Source organism: Carlito syrichta, unplaced genomic scaffold, assembly GCF_000164805.1.
Source record: "Carlito syrichta isolate Samal-C Ts95f unplaced genomic scaffold, Tarsius_syrichta-2.0.1 Scaffold308325, whole genome shotgun sequence".
NCBI lineage: Eukaryota > Metazoa > Chordata > Mammalia > Primates > Tarsiidae > Carlito > Carlito syrichta.
Window position 1 is genome coordinate 383696 of NW_007252421.1, and position 14083 is coordinate 397778.

The 14083-nt window shown below is 43.7% G+C and overlaps 1 protein-coding gene across 1 annotated transcript in view; it reads left to right on the forward strand.

Moving 5' to 3' along the window:
- LOC103267853 (tenascin-R) overlaps positions 1-14083 on the forward strand; it is a 410048-nt gene that overhangs the window by 217420 nt on the left and 178545 nt on the right. The window contains 1 exon segment of the mRNA XM_008065428.2: positions 862-963. The gene's annotated coding sequence lies outside the window, so the exon portion shown is untranslated.

Sequence of the window (14083 nt, forward strand, 5' to 3'; positions counted from 1 at the left end):
CCCCTTCAGAGAAGGCTTATCAGGGTTTGTGAGAAGCAAACCCTTGAAGGTGTAATTTTGGAGCTACCAAATATGTTGACAGATCCTTGGGAGTTGTGCAGGGAAGGCATGATCCAAGTTCTACACAGGACCCCGGATTAAGGAGTCTGATACATTTGCTTACTCAGAAGCCACTGGCTTGCAGTAGATGTCGCTGCTTCTGTCAGTGGTGGTTCTAATGAAACACATTACTCTGTTTTACATGCGTTTGTTTATTATTGGCTGAATTTTTCCATGCTGGCCTTGTACTTCAGACAGGAACTAATGCAGTGAACTGAACAGAGATTCTGACCTTGGGGAGTTGGGAGTCCAGAAGGAGCATGGCACACATGAAGAGTTTTACAATGAATAATGATGTTCCTAATATAGGAATGCTTAGAATGCCAAGGACATTAAGGACACAAGAAGGGCTCAAGTCTAGGGGGAGGGCTTTAGATGGGAGGCTTCCTGGAAGAAGTGACAAGCATTTGTCATAATCAGATCTTCTAAGCATGTAACTACTACAACCACTTTCAAGGATCTTCAGTTTCTTACAAAAAACACTGTTTTGGATTTATAATCCTTCTGTAGAATTTTTACCTCAAATATTTACCATTGTACTGCAAAACTATGAGAATGAATGAAAGAAAATTAATGAAATAAATAAAACTCTCTGGAGAGAAAAAAATAATCAAGTAACAATCCTCTTTGCTTTAGAAATCCACCTGGTACACCTACAAGTTTATTTTAAAGGAGATGTGGTGTTTGGAATGGAAAGGGAAACCAAGGTTATTTATTTTGAAACAATTCATGCATTCCTTCCCTCCCTTGTGTCTGTTTCAGGTGGCTACACTGTCCTAACGGTGTTGAGGGCAGGCCTCTTTTGGGGGTTAGGATTAAAGAACGTGCGAGAAAGAGGAAACATCGAATCCACCACCACGAAAGGTACCGTTTCCTGTGACCCTTTTATCGTCCATCATTTTAATGGTTGGTTGGAGGCTTTCACTAGGAACTGCATATTCCTGGGGACCTGAGGTCTTTTGTCACTAAAACAACACCCTGGGGACCATCTCCCTGAAATGAGGCGGTCAACAGCATTAGCTTCTCTGGGCTTCACACAGTCTCTGAAGAGGCTGGGGAAACCGGGCATTGAGGTTCCGGCATCTCATAAAATATTTCTGAAATGCATTTCATGATATGGCTGGTAATAAAAGTGTGTGACTGTGCTCAGTCCCTCCAAGAAGCTAGACTCCGTTCCCAGCTCACCCGCACCTATGCTGAGCTGCATGAATCAGTGCTAAATTATTCACAAGTCTAACTCTAAAATTTCTGGAGTTCCAAAACCCCTAATAAAGTATTATGAAAAAAATCCCTCTCTTTATCTCTATCCATAACTATATGACTGGAGGAAAAACCTGTCGTTTTATTTCCTTTAATTTAAAAGCTTTCCTAATTCCTTTTTCATACCACATATATATGTCTAAAGAATTTTCAGGTTGAAATAATAACCTCTAAAAAATGATCCACAGGAGAAGGCTGTTAGGATTCTCAGAGTTGGCAGGGACAGTGAATATTTTGCTCGCTTAATAACTTTCCATGGCATTCAAACTTGATATACTGAATTGGGAACTTTTCAAACAGGTGTGGTATTTTTTTATTATAAAAATAGTGATAATATGCCTACCGGACTTCCATCTCTATTTGTTTATTCGATTGCTAAAGCTTATTCAGGAAAATTTATTTCCTTCCTCAGACTCTTCATGTTACTCTACAGACATAAGACAAGTCTTTCCTGAAGCCCCACATTTGAATCAACCCAGAATACCCTCAGTGACATCCTGCAGACACTTGACTACAAAGTACTCCATGCCATTTAACACCTTTGAACATGCAAAGTTGCAAGAGACATCTTCCCATTCAGTTGGTTATCAGTCATTCACACTTGAGAGTGAATTGGTTACTTTGCTGCTTCTAGGCTACAAGCTGGTTGAGGTCAAGTTCTCTGCAAGCAAGCAGAGCTGGAACAGGAAGGATCAGAGACCGGGGAGCCTGTCACAAAAACATGACTGGAAGTTTATTAAGATGAAGACATTGTTACTCACCAGCACTCTGCTCAAAGAAAATACTTGTGTAGATAAAATAATATTTGACAAACCACTTGCAATGGGGGATTGAATGGATCTCCCACCCAAACTTGTTGGAATAAAAATACTTGGTCTCTAAACTGACTTCTGAGTAGGGGTTCAGTGGGAAAATGAGATCTGGAGTACTATTACCCCCTTCTAGATAGATGTTGGATACTTAAAGAATATTGGTTTACATGTGAGATGAATTGTTAGTGTTATAAGGGCACCCACATAATTCCATCCACCCTGATAGTTGAGGCATTTAATGGAGGGGTTGGAAGGGTGCCAGAGAGAGCTCTAGACCCTACCAGTCTGGATGGGACTCCATGGGGACCTGAAAGTGTTGTGCAGGGGGCAGGCGGGGGAGGGAAAGACTGCTGAGGACACATGTCACTGTCACATCTGGAGCCTGCTTCACTCTAGCAATGGGGACCTGCCCCATCCTACCCTTGGAAATCAATTCATAGGTAACTCAGAGAACGCCCATTCATGGGATGAGACTGATGTTTAAAGCAGGGAATGAGGAGGGTCCTAAATCATATCAGGGTCAGCCTCCATTTCAGTCTAGGGCTGACAGAAGTTTCTGGGCCCCAGGAGAGTCCAATCAAAGGCAGCTGTGAAGAGCCTACCTTGAAGGCATCCAACAACTGTCAGAGTGGCCAGGGGTGGTGAGCTTTGCCAGCTGTCTCCTGAGAGTGGGACTTCTCAGAAGTCTACAGGATATGGTCTTCAGAGGTAGTTCTTAGGAGCAGCTGCTCCACTGATTAACTCTCAAAACCACCTCCTGGCACAGAAGACGGCCCATCTTTCCCTGTCACATGTGTCCCATCTTTCCCTGCCAAGCCCTGCCATACGTGTCCTATCAGCCTCACAGGAGAGCATGGCATGTCCAGACAGGCCCTTCTGCCCCATGCACTTGCACACCGCTTCTCACTGGCGCGGCTTGGTGTTAGAGTGCAGGAGCGACCCACAGGATGGCAACCAGGTTTCCTCACGGCTCTTGGGCAGTTCTGCTGGAAGTGCTTCCGTGGACTTGAGTTGCCAGCCCTCCTGCTTCTGCCTCACCTCCACTGCCTTCCATTCGAAGCAGCTTATTTTAAATGCTGATTAGATGAGCCCTTAATAACATTAGAATTTAAATAGTCCCAGATAGGTTTTCAGCCTCTTGCCAAATTGAGATAAATGTGCTATTTGGGGAGCTGAGCTCCCAGCTTCAGTGCTGTTTGGGCTGCAGACAGGTTTGGAAAGACGGTGGTACCTCCTCCCATGGTGTTCTGCTGCCTAAAACTGTGTGTGTGCGTGTGTGTGTGTGTGTGTGCGTGTGTGTGTCTATTAAGTCCCTTATCAGGCTAAAGGTGCATGACTCTGTGTTAGATGAGTCCACATGGTCATGTCTATTCTAAACAAGGTAAGTTGGCAGAAGGAACCCAAGACAGAGGCTGTCTTTCAATGATGATAATTGATGGAAAAACCTTTCTCTGTACCCCCACACTTTCGGATAGCTTCAGTCCCAGGCAATAATCCTTATAGAACAACTACTATTAGTCATTTAATTCAATATGAATGTTGGTAATACCTGGCTTTGGCTGAGAATAAGTGGTCAGAAATATGAATGAATGTTTCATTTCATGAATATGTTCAGCATCCTCTGAAACTCTTATGAGTGGCCTTATTCCTAGGAAGAAAAACATACTTCTCAAGCCAAGTAGGTCTAGGTTTCCAAGGTAATACCCTTCTGTAGGTTTTTTAAAATTAAAAAAGGGTAGAAGAGGAAGAAAAAAATATAACAATAATTAAAAGTGAACATCAATAAATTGTTCTTCAATGTTGAGATAAATGTGATCTTACGAACAAATTTTAAAAACTGAGTTGTCTTCTCTTCTTGTCTTTCTGCAACCAGATCAGACATCTGGTTATCCCCAGAATTAAATCTTGAAACTACTGAAAGCATGGTGTGCCCTTCTGGATGTAGTCATTAAAGAAGTGTTCCTGAATTTAAGCTTTCTTTTGGAAAACTCAAATAATGTAGCTGCTCTTACAGTCTTTCAGAAGAAACTAAACCTTGAGCTTGAACCCTGCATTAACATTTGATAGGAGAAGACCACCCACCATGTTTTTCTGGAGAGATGCTAAGGACCGTAAAAAAACAGTTAGGAAAAGGAGGAGATCTGAGACCTCAGCATGACTGTGAGCAAACCCCTCCTCTTGTTCTGCCCCTGAGAATCCAACTCAACCCAGACTTCAGGGATTCTTGAGAAGTTTCAGGAGGAAGTTATTTTCAATCCATTAAAATTGTGGTTTAGAGCCAGGTGTGGGGGCTCATGCCTGTAATGCCATCATTTTGGGAGGCTGAGGCTGGAGAATTGCTTAAGGCCAACTATATGAGATCAGCCTGAGTAACATAATGAGAATCTGTTTCTACAAACAAAACAAAACAAAACAAAAAAAACTAGCCAGATATGGTGGCATGCTTCTATAGTCACAACTATTCAGAAGGCTGAGGCAGGAGGATGGCTTGCGCCCAGGAGTTCAAGGTTGCAGTGAGCTGTGATTGCACCACTGCTCTCCAGTCTGGGTGATAGAGTGAAACCTTATCTCTAAAAACATAATAATAATTAAAAATAAATAAACAGTGGCTTGTATCAGTTACAGTTTGAATGTGAATGGTTGCTTTGCCTGCCCAGTAAAAATAAAACTGAGGATGCTCTGCAAAGTGCAGCTTCAGGATTACACTGCTTGACTGTATCTCAGATCTCCCATCAGGCAGGGCTCCCATGACTGTTCCACCTGGAAGGGCAAAGAGGAGCATCAGAGGAGGCTTTGGCAGAGCCTCCCAGCTGAGTCTCGTCTGTACCTCAGGAAATTAAGCTTCCCATACTTTTGTGAGACTGCCTTCAGAAAGAATTATTAAAGCACTTTCCTAGTAATTATGATTGCTCTCAGCATCTTATGGTTACATGGGAAAAACACAATGTTGTTGGGTTTTTCAACTGACACCAAGGTCCGCTTTCCACCAAGTCCCTGGTCCCTGCCCCACCCATCTCCTCTACAGATACTTATATTTCCTCTCACTTCCTGTCGGTTCTTTTTCTTCTGTTTATAGATAAGACTTGGTCTCTAGTAAAACAAACAACAACAACAGTTTTTCCTTCTCTTGATTCTCTGTCACTTTTTCTTATCCTGAATTCTGTGGAAGAATCTTCTACATTCACTTCTCACTATTTATTCATCTCTTACTCCTGTGGAAAACATCTTATCCACCAATGCAAGAAATTCAACGTGATTCAGCAAACGTGCATTGAGCACGTACTATGTGCCAAACTTAGTCTGGGTCCTGGCCACAAGGAGGAAGTGGTATGCCTCCTACTCCCCCAATTTCAGAGTCCTGTGTCAAGTGAATGATGGGACTATGTGTCAGACAGGCAGAGTGAGGAGGCACAATAAGGAGAGTGTCATTGGGTGTTCTCCAGACAAATGCGGGACCCATGAAGTTGAAAAAGAGAAATGGTGAAAAGAGGGGGGCCAGCCCAGGTGGAAAGAGCAGAATGGGCAAGCTTATTGAGGTCATGGGGGTCGAGCAGCACGATATGAAATATACCATGTCCGTGGCAGGGAGACAAGGGCAGCTGAGGCTGCAGAGGATGGCAGACATTTAGACTTTGAGTGGAGGAGATCCTGAGAAGGTTTAACTCTTTCTTGTAGACAATGGGAACAAAGGAGTGACAACACCAGATTACCTTGAGAAAGATCATTCTGGAAGCAGCAATTATAGAGAGAGATCAGATAGGAAACTGCTCTAATGGTCCAGATAAGAGATGAAGGAGGGTCTCAACCAAAATAGCCTGTGCTGGGGATGGAGAAGGGGGGATTCCAACGTCATCTCCTCCATCCTCCAGGATCCGCCCCAACAGATGTCATCTCTGTACTCCACCTGCAGAGACTGCATCCTGCTTTCTTACTGCACATATTCAACTCATATCACTGTCACTTGTGCATTTCTCTAATGCTCCCTATCAAATTGTGTCTTTGTCCTCCTTTCCTCGAATTACAGTACCTTGCCCGTAATAAGAGCTGAAAAAAAGGTTATTTAGTTGAATTGCGTTTTCAAGAGCTTCAAACCATGAATAATTGAGGAATCAGCCATGTATAAGTGCTCGTCATTTACATAATTGTGTAAACAAGCTTGTAAAAATTTTTTATTTTTCACATTATTTTCATGATCCCACAATGCCCTGCTATCTTTGTAGTTCTCCAGGTTTCAGGGGAATTACAAACAAGTATTATTTCATACACACAAGTGGCGGGGGTGTGGCTGGTTCTTACCTCCCCAGACAAGGGAGGGAGTTGAAAGAAAGGAACAGATGATCACATTGATTGAATATGAAAGCCATGCACACACACATATTGAGAAATCTGATGTCTAAAGAGACAGCATTGTGGAACCCACTGCATGATGGGACACGCACAAAGTCTCGAAGGTCAATGTGCAGATACAAATTGATTAAGCTAAGTACTTACTGAAATTGCTTTCCAACATACAGATGAGAATTGATCCTAGGCAGAACCTGTATCTAACTGAAAAGGCTTATGTAGAATTACACATTGGTATGTCGTGAAAGCAAATTTAAATTGTCCTGATTTTTCCCCACATGAAAACATCTCCAATATAGTTAACAAATACGTTTCGAAGAGACAACTGGTGCTTATAATTTAGTGATGGAGTCTCTTGGTGTGTGGGCCTAATTGGCCATGGCAGCTTTTCGTGGGACACCTTGTTATAACCTTAAAGCGAGCCTCCCTCTCTCACACCATGATTGGTTGTGAGGCAGCCCCATCAGGTGTGGTACTCAAATTGTTACTCTTAAACACCATCCCCAGCTCCAGGAAGCTAGGATCACAAGTCTCCGAAGCCTGGATCATGTTCAGCACGCCAAGCAGTGGCTGTAAGTGCCTCTAGTCTGTGGCATTTAGGCAGAAGAGAAGAAAAGGGGAGTGGAGTGGGGTGGACAAAAGAAACTGCAAAGCAGAGAAGGGAAAAAGAAGAGAAGGGTAGAAGGCGCGGTTAGCATGGCTTTAGTGAGTAGTTTTTGTGCCAAATATGAAGGTATGCACTGTGGACCACAGAAAAGAAATCCGCAGCATGCGCCCTCTCATGGAATGCGGGATTTAATCAAGAGAGCAACCTAAACCCAGGAAACAAACAAAATAGAAATGCATGACAATATAATGGAGTCCTAAATCCTACTCCCCTGCCGTTGGCTGTTATAGCCCTAAGAACCCAAACAGAGTGAGTGTCTTTGGTTCAGGGAGGTTGACAAAACCAGATAAAACTTCATGAGGGAGGTCATGGGCATCAAGCTGAGCCTTGAAAACAGAGGTGGCATAGCCCAGGAAGGCCAGATGAGCACGAAACACTGGACTATGGAAAAAGTAAGACCAAAAGAAGAGCAGGAAGGAAAAGAGAAGAGAAAACAGAAAATTTTGCAGATGATGGTGTCTTGCGTCTCCCTGGGCTCCTGTGCCAACCCTCGGCTTGGCCAAACACCAACGATTCAGAGGCAGGAGCTATCTCCATAGTCCCTGGCGTCTCTGTAGAGTTGGAGCAGAGCCAGCCAGCTTTGTTGTCTCTGTAACCACAGAGGGAAGCATCCTTTTCCTCATTTTTGCTCAAGAGGAATGCTGTTTACACTGAAAAGCTCACACCCTTTGGATGGATCTTTGACAACTGAATTCTTATGTTACCAACAACTGGTTGTAAAGAACTCACAGAAGCTCCTCAACAAATGAGATGGCTTTATTAGCAGAAGGTTCCAGAGGCTCCATGAGAAATGGAGAAATTAAGGACAACATATTAGATACATTTCAAGGGGGTTCTGTAGAGAACAGGATATTGATAACAAATACTTTGATACTTGATAACAAATATATTGATATACTTTGATTGGCACAGTGAAATCTCTCAGTCCCCAATTACTCCTCATTCTGTCCCCACACTCACCCACATTCTAAGAAAAAGAGACAAATGAATGAATAACACCCATTTTGTCATGTTTTCTGAAATTCCACCATTTGAGCTGATTCTTGTCAAGGTGTGGTCTCTCCCAGACTTCCCTGTGGAAAGGCCGGTGTCCCCTGACAAATCTGTTTATCCACACTAGAATGCCAATTATTTTAGTGGATTGTTTTCTGCCTGAGGGGAAAGCACAGAGGAGAGGAAAAATGGGGATGGAAGGAGAAGGAAGAGTCATTGTAGAGCATGGCCCCTTCTGGAAGGGTGGGCTGAGGATAATCAACCCAAGTGCTGGACGGTCTGGATGGCTAACAAGCAAGAGGAGGGGTAGGAAGTAAAGCCAGAATATGTGAGGGAGAGAGAGGATTAGACCGTCATGAGGCAACAGCACCAGAACAAAGCTTTGCAACCTTGGTAATGTGGCCAGGAGCAGCCCTGACCAACTACATCAGAACGAAACTTTGTGTCCTTGGCAATGTGGCTGGGAGCAGTCCTGACCCATATGGAAGTTTGACATGCACAAGTACCCCCTGAGGAGGTGCAGCATCGCTTAAGGGAGCAAGACAGGAGAGGCATGAGGACGGGACCCACAGGGCGGGCTGACTGTGCACTTGGCTGGCAGCAGGCTCAAGATGCATGTATGGTGGCCAACTCTAGTTCAGCAACAGCAAGCCCACGGCAGGTTTTTCATGAAAGAAAACTCCAAGAGATCACCCCTGATGCAGAACAGCTGTGGCCACAGGCCAAGGAAAGGCCATGTCCTCTGCCAAGTCAGCAGAGAACAATGAAGCTGAGAAGAGATTTAAGAACTGTAATAATGAGAACACTGTGAGAATGCTGCTCATCTGATCCCAGAATCACAGGCCATCAGCTGTTCAGTCTAGGACGTGAGAAATCATTCTAGTCCAACTCTCACCCTTTAGCTAGGGGAAACAGGGCCCTGAGAGGAGTGAAGATTTGTTGCAGGGCACAGTGATACATGCCAGCTACTTAGGAGGACTACTTGAGACCAGGAGTTTGAGACCCACCTGGGCAACATAACAATGCCTCCATATCTAAAATAAAAATAAAATTAAAAGTTTCAATGATTGCTATAAAATGCAAACCACTGTTTTCATTACTTTTTAAAAGTTTATTTATTTATTTTAGAGTTGTGGGGTACATGTGAGGATTTACTACATAAGCAAATTGCATGAAAGTGTGATATCACTGCTTTATATGTATTAACTCACTTCTACCAACAACTGATAATCGTATGTCCTATTATTATCTCCATTTTACAGATAAGACACTAAAGTTAACTACTTTGTCCAAAGTCAAAGAACTTAGTGGCAGAACTGAAATTTGAACCCAGGCAGAGTACAGGGCTCCTTCACATAAGCACTACTTTGATTTGAATGATTTGTCCAAGATCACACAGTCAGACACCAGTAACGAAATTGAATCCTATAACACTCAGGTGAGAGAGTAAATATCACTGCGCAACAATGAATGCATGTGAGGGGAGAAGTCACAACAGATGTGATGGGCAGACTCCCTGCTTCCTGGTGTGGGCCGAGGTTGCTTGAGAGGGAAGTAGGGTGCTGTGGTGGAGTGGCCTATCTCTCCTTCACCGAGAGAGGTAATGGAGTTGTAATAGCACTGCTGTGATGGAAGCTGTGATAATTACTGAGATAATGGCCCAGAAATGGAGGAGTAGATGCATCTCTCCTTGAAGCGGAGGAGTTTGAGGTAATGAAACGGTGGCGGGTGTATTGATGAGGCTTTGATAGTGATCAATACAACGGCGATAGACTGCAAGTGTGAAGATAAAGGGAGAGTGGCGATGCATGGAGTCCTTCAATCAGCCATGCTGCCAGACGCTGTGTCTACACGGCAAATGCTCTGAGAAGGAGATGAGGTCTAGTCCACTGAGAGCTTAAAACTTCATGAACTAAACACGGCCATCATAAACAATTCCCCTTCCCCAAACACACACACCAGAAGATCGGAAGTACAGGTGTGCACCCCTGTATATTAGTGTGGCCTCAAAGTACTTTGAAGAAGACACTGGTAGCTAGAACTCCTGAAGTCAGAGAGGTCACCATAACAGAGGACTGTGTAGGTGAGATGTTGGTGTATTGAAGATAGGGAAGATTGTGATTTGGCTGTGACAAAAAGAGAAATGAAGCTGAAGGGGGTGAGTCATAAATGAGTGACAACGGCAGTGGTGAAATCGCCTTAGAAAGTGGCCGATCTTTTGTGGTTAATATCATCATGGGTGATTGGATGGAGGAAAAGAAGAGATTTCTGACACTAATGGAGATGTTGGAGTACTTGTTGAGTATATAATAGGGATGCCAGTAGCTTTATCAAGGGTGGCCAGGGTCTTGCATTGCAAGGGGTGGATAAAGGCATTGAAATTGTTATGGTAGCAATTATGATTGTAACTGAGGTAATAAGAAAGATAATGGACCTATAATTGAAAAGCTGGTGGCTGTAAAGGAGAAAGCGAGGGCAACCGAGATGCTGAGGGGTGATCAGGGAGGTAATGGCGGTTGTGTGAAAGATAATGGGGTTATAATGTAGATGACGCTAAGAGGTAATGGAGTTATAATGAGGTGATGACTGCAGAGTGGGGAAAAAGATGATCACCTTAATGGAACCAAGAGGGACTGAGTGATCCAGGTGAGAATTGTATGCAGAGTATTCATCACCACAGCTGGAGTTATGGGCTACCGGACAAATAATGAATGGCTGCACCCAACAGCCTCATTACAGCAGAAGTCCTAATGGACCCTGGAATGTGGTACTGACATTAATGGAAAAGATGATGACCACCATGACAGTCGGGAGTCTTGTGATGGTATTCTGGACTATAGAGAGGAGATGAAAGGAGGAACGGGGGTAGGATCTAGGGTAGGCCTGTGTGGACCTACCTGTGTGTCCCAGACCTGAGGTACTTGAGAGATGCTCCCTAGACCTGGCCCTGAGGGTTATCTGGTGTACACAGCTGGTCTTGCTATATAAGGCACTTGTCATTCGTGAGGCCAGTCCAGGATGAACAGACCTGGCTAAAGAAACAAGTCAAGTTTACAATTGAAATTTTGTTCTTAAATTAGGCATTTATTGACAACACACCAGCCTGGATGTAATATTTCTGTGAGCAGATATATCAACAGAACATCTGGGAGGCGTATAAGTGTCCAGAAGACATGAATGAATGGGGGGGAACTTATGTATCTACTTAAACCATGACTAATCCTTCCTACTAGAGGAATGGGAGCTCTCCAGGGCTCCCTGTGTAGCTCCTGAGTTGGTGAGGGTTCTCATAGAAGGGATGCTGGGCCAATGAGTAGGCTCTGGGAACCAACCTGGAGACTGTCATGCACAAGGACTCCCAGTGTTGGGGCTGTTTCTGAGTCGAACAGCCTGGAAGCATGTGCAGAGGGTAGACTATTTGCAAACAGATACATGGTCCCAGATCCACATCATGAGTCAAAGAGATAAAGGGAGGACACCAAGCCTATAATAGGGTCAAAGGCAGCAGAACAGATTCATCACCTGTGCAAGGTGTGCATGAAGAACAGGTGTTCTCTGCCTCTGCAAACTAAATGCAGCCTCTTAGGCCAACTACACATAACCACTGGGAAAGCTTCTGCAAAAATATGGATTCATAGGTCTCACCTCAGAAATAGTTCAATTCTACTGGTTAGGAGTCAGGCCTATGAATCTGTATTTTTAAAACTTGCCAGGATTTTATTTTCATTTTTATCTGTCTAAATGTCAATCTGTGTCCCTTAGAAGAAGGTTAGGGAAGAGGTGGGAAAGCACATCTCATGGGAGTAGGTCAAACCAAAAGTCATCCTCTTAACAGAAAATGACCCTCTATCTGCTTCCCCCTCCACCAGCACATAGGATGTACTTCTCCCCCAATGAAGAGTCATGTGATCAACTTAAGTAGTCTCCAGGAAAAGGACTTTTAGAATACCACTACAGCACTGGGCAGCAATGGGTCGCTGGATGCTAGTTTTTCTAGAATAGAAGGAAGAAGCAGTACGGGAATGGAAGCATATGTAAGGAAAGTAGAGAAGAAAATTGTGTGTGAAGGAGGAGAAACATCCAGAAGAGATATTTCAGCATCTCTAGTTTGTAGGAACAGATGTGGATTTGGAGATGAGAGGTTGACACCCCCATGTTGGGTCTGAAGGTCTCTCCTTCCCGGCTTACAGATGTGCCACTTTGTTCTTCAGGATTCTCGGGGATCAAAAAATTTCAAAATCCTGAAAATATTCCATTTGTGTTAGGAAGTACAAATTGTTTCTGTCCTTGTATGACATATAAATTGTGCACATGTTCATATGTTTACACCTACATCAACAAAATTAGAAAATGGCCAGGCACAGTGGCTCACGACTATCATCCCAGCAGTTTGGGAGGCAGAAATGAGATGATTGCATTTTCACATGATTCCAGGGATTCAAGACCAGCTTGGGCAACTAGGCAAGACCTTGTTTCAACAACAACAAAAAAAAATTAGCCAAGCATGGTGACGCACGCCTATAGTTTCAGCTACTTGGAAGGCTGAGGTGGAAGGATTAACTGAGTCCAGCAGGTCAAGGCTGCCATAGCCATGACTGTGCCACTGTACTCCTGCCTGGGTGAGAGTGAGACCTTGACAGAAAAGAGAGAGAGAGAGAGAGAGAGAGAGAGAGAGAGAGAGAGAGAGAGAGAAGGAAGGAAGGGGAATGGGTTTAATTACTAAACAATGCATTACAAATAAAGTGTATTTTCTATTGCTGGACAAAATAATACGATATTTTTCAACAGCCTGTGCTCTAATCCTTCCTGTTTTCTCTAACTCAAGTTATTGGGTAAGTAGCTAACAGAAAGATTCTAGTACACCAAATCAGTCACTTCAGAGGAAAAGCTCAGGTTTTATGGCATTAGTTGGCCTAGATTTGCCTCAGAGGGTCAGAAACCCACGGTATTATCTCATGACCGGGAGGGCAGTGACGTTCCAACCCTACTACTCCATCCCCTCGGGAGCCACTCAGTCAGATGGAAGAGCTGTCAGAGAGGAATTTCATGAGCATCGTACCTTCCTCCCTCCCCCCACTCCCGCCCATCACCACGCTAATTAGAAAGAGGACCACACAGTCCTGTAGAAACTGTTATTCGCTTTGCTAGGGACACTGATCCACCACTTGAGAAATGCCACCTTCTTCCTGAACCAAGTTGTCATTTGTTAGCTGCTAATTGTTCATTAACCTCCTGGGTACCTCATGGAAGCAAGAGCTCGCCTTCATTTGCAAAGGTGCTTCACTGGGTCCCCCCTTAATAAAATTACAACTTCGGGAAACAAATCATTTATATCAAATACAACCCCATGGCTTCCTCTTATGTTAATCACTTCAGGCAGGTGTTATTAGGTAATTCAATCACTGGCTACAGAAAACTGCCACTGAATTAATGAAGAATGAACTCAAATTCTGAATGAGATTTTTCTGAATAAATGGTCTTGTATAAAATACCAAGAGCCAAGCCCATAATCACAACAGATGACAACAATACAAAATAGCATATCAAACACAGTCGTAGCATCCATCTCTCCTCAGTCCACAAACTATTTTGGAGCCAAATATATTGCAGCTACCACCACCAGTCTTCAACATTCACCATGTTTCTACTACTTCCCTGATGCTTTTTCAGATGAGCTGAATGCATTTGAAGCTCTCATCTCAACTTAGAACAAACATCAGTGCATCCCCAAGGCGAGTCTTCCATTAAAAGGAGCATCTATGTCTATGCTCTGTTCAGACTCTGAAATTCTCTTTCCTCCCATCTGGCCCACCTGCATCCAACCTCCCTTTCCCTGGACAATTTCCTCACAGCCATCAGCATAACCTTCCCAAACTCCAGATCACCCACATAGTGTCCTGCTTGACAC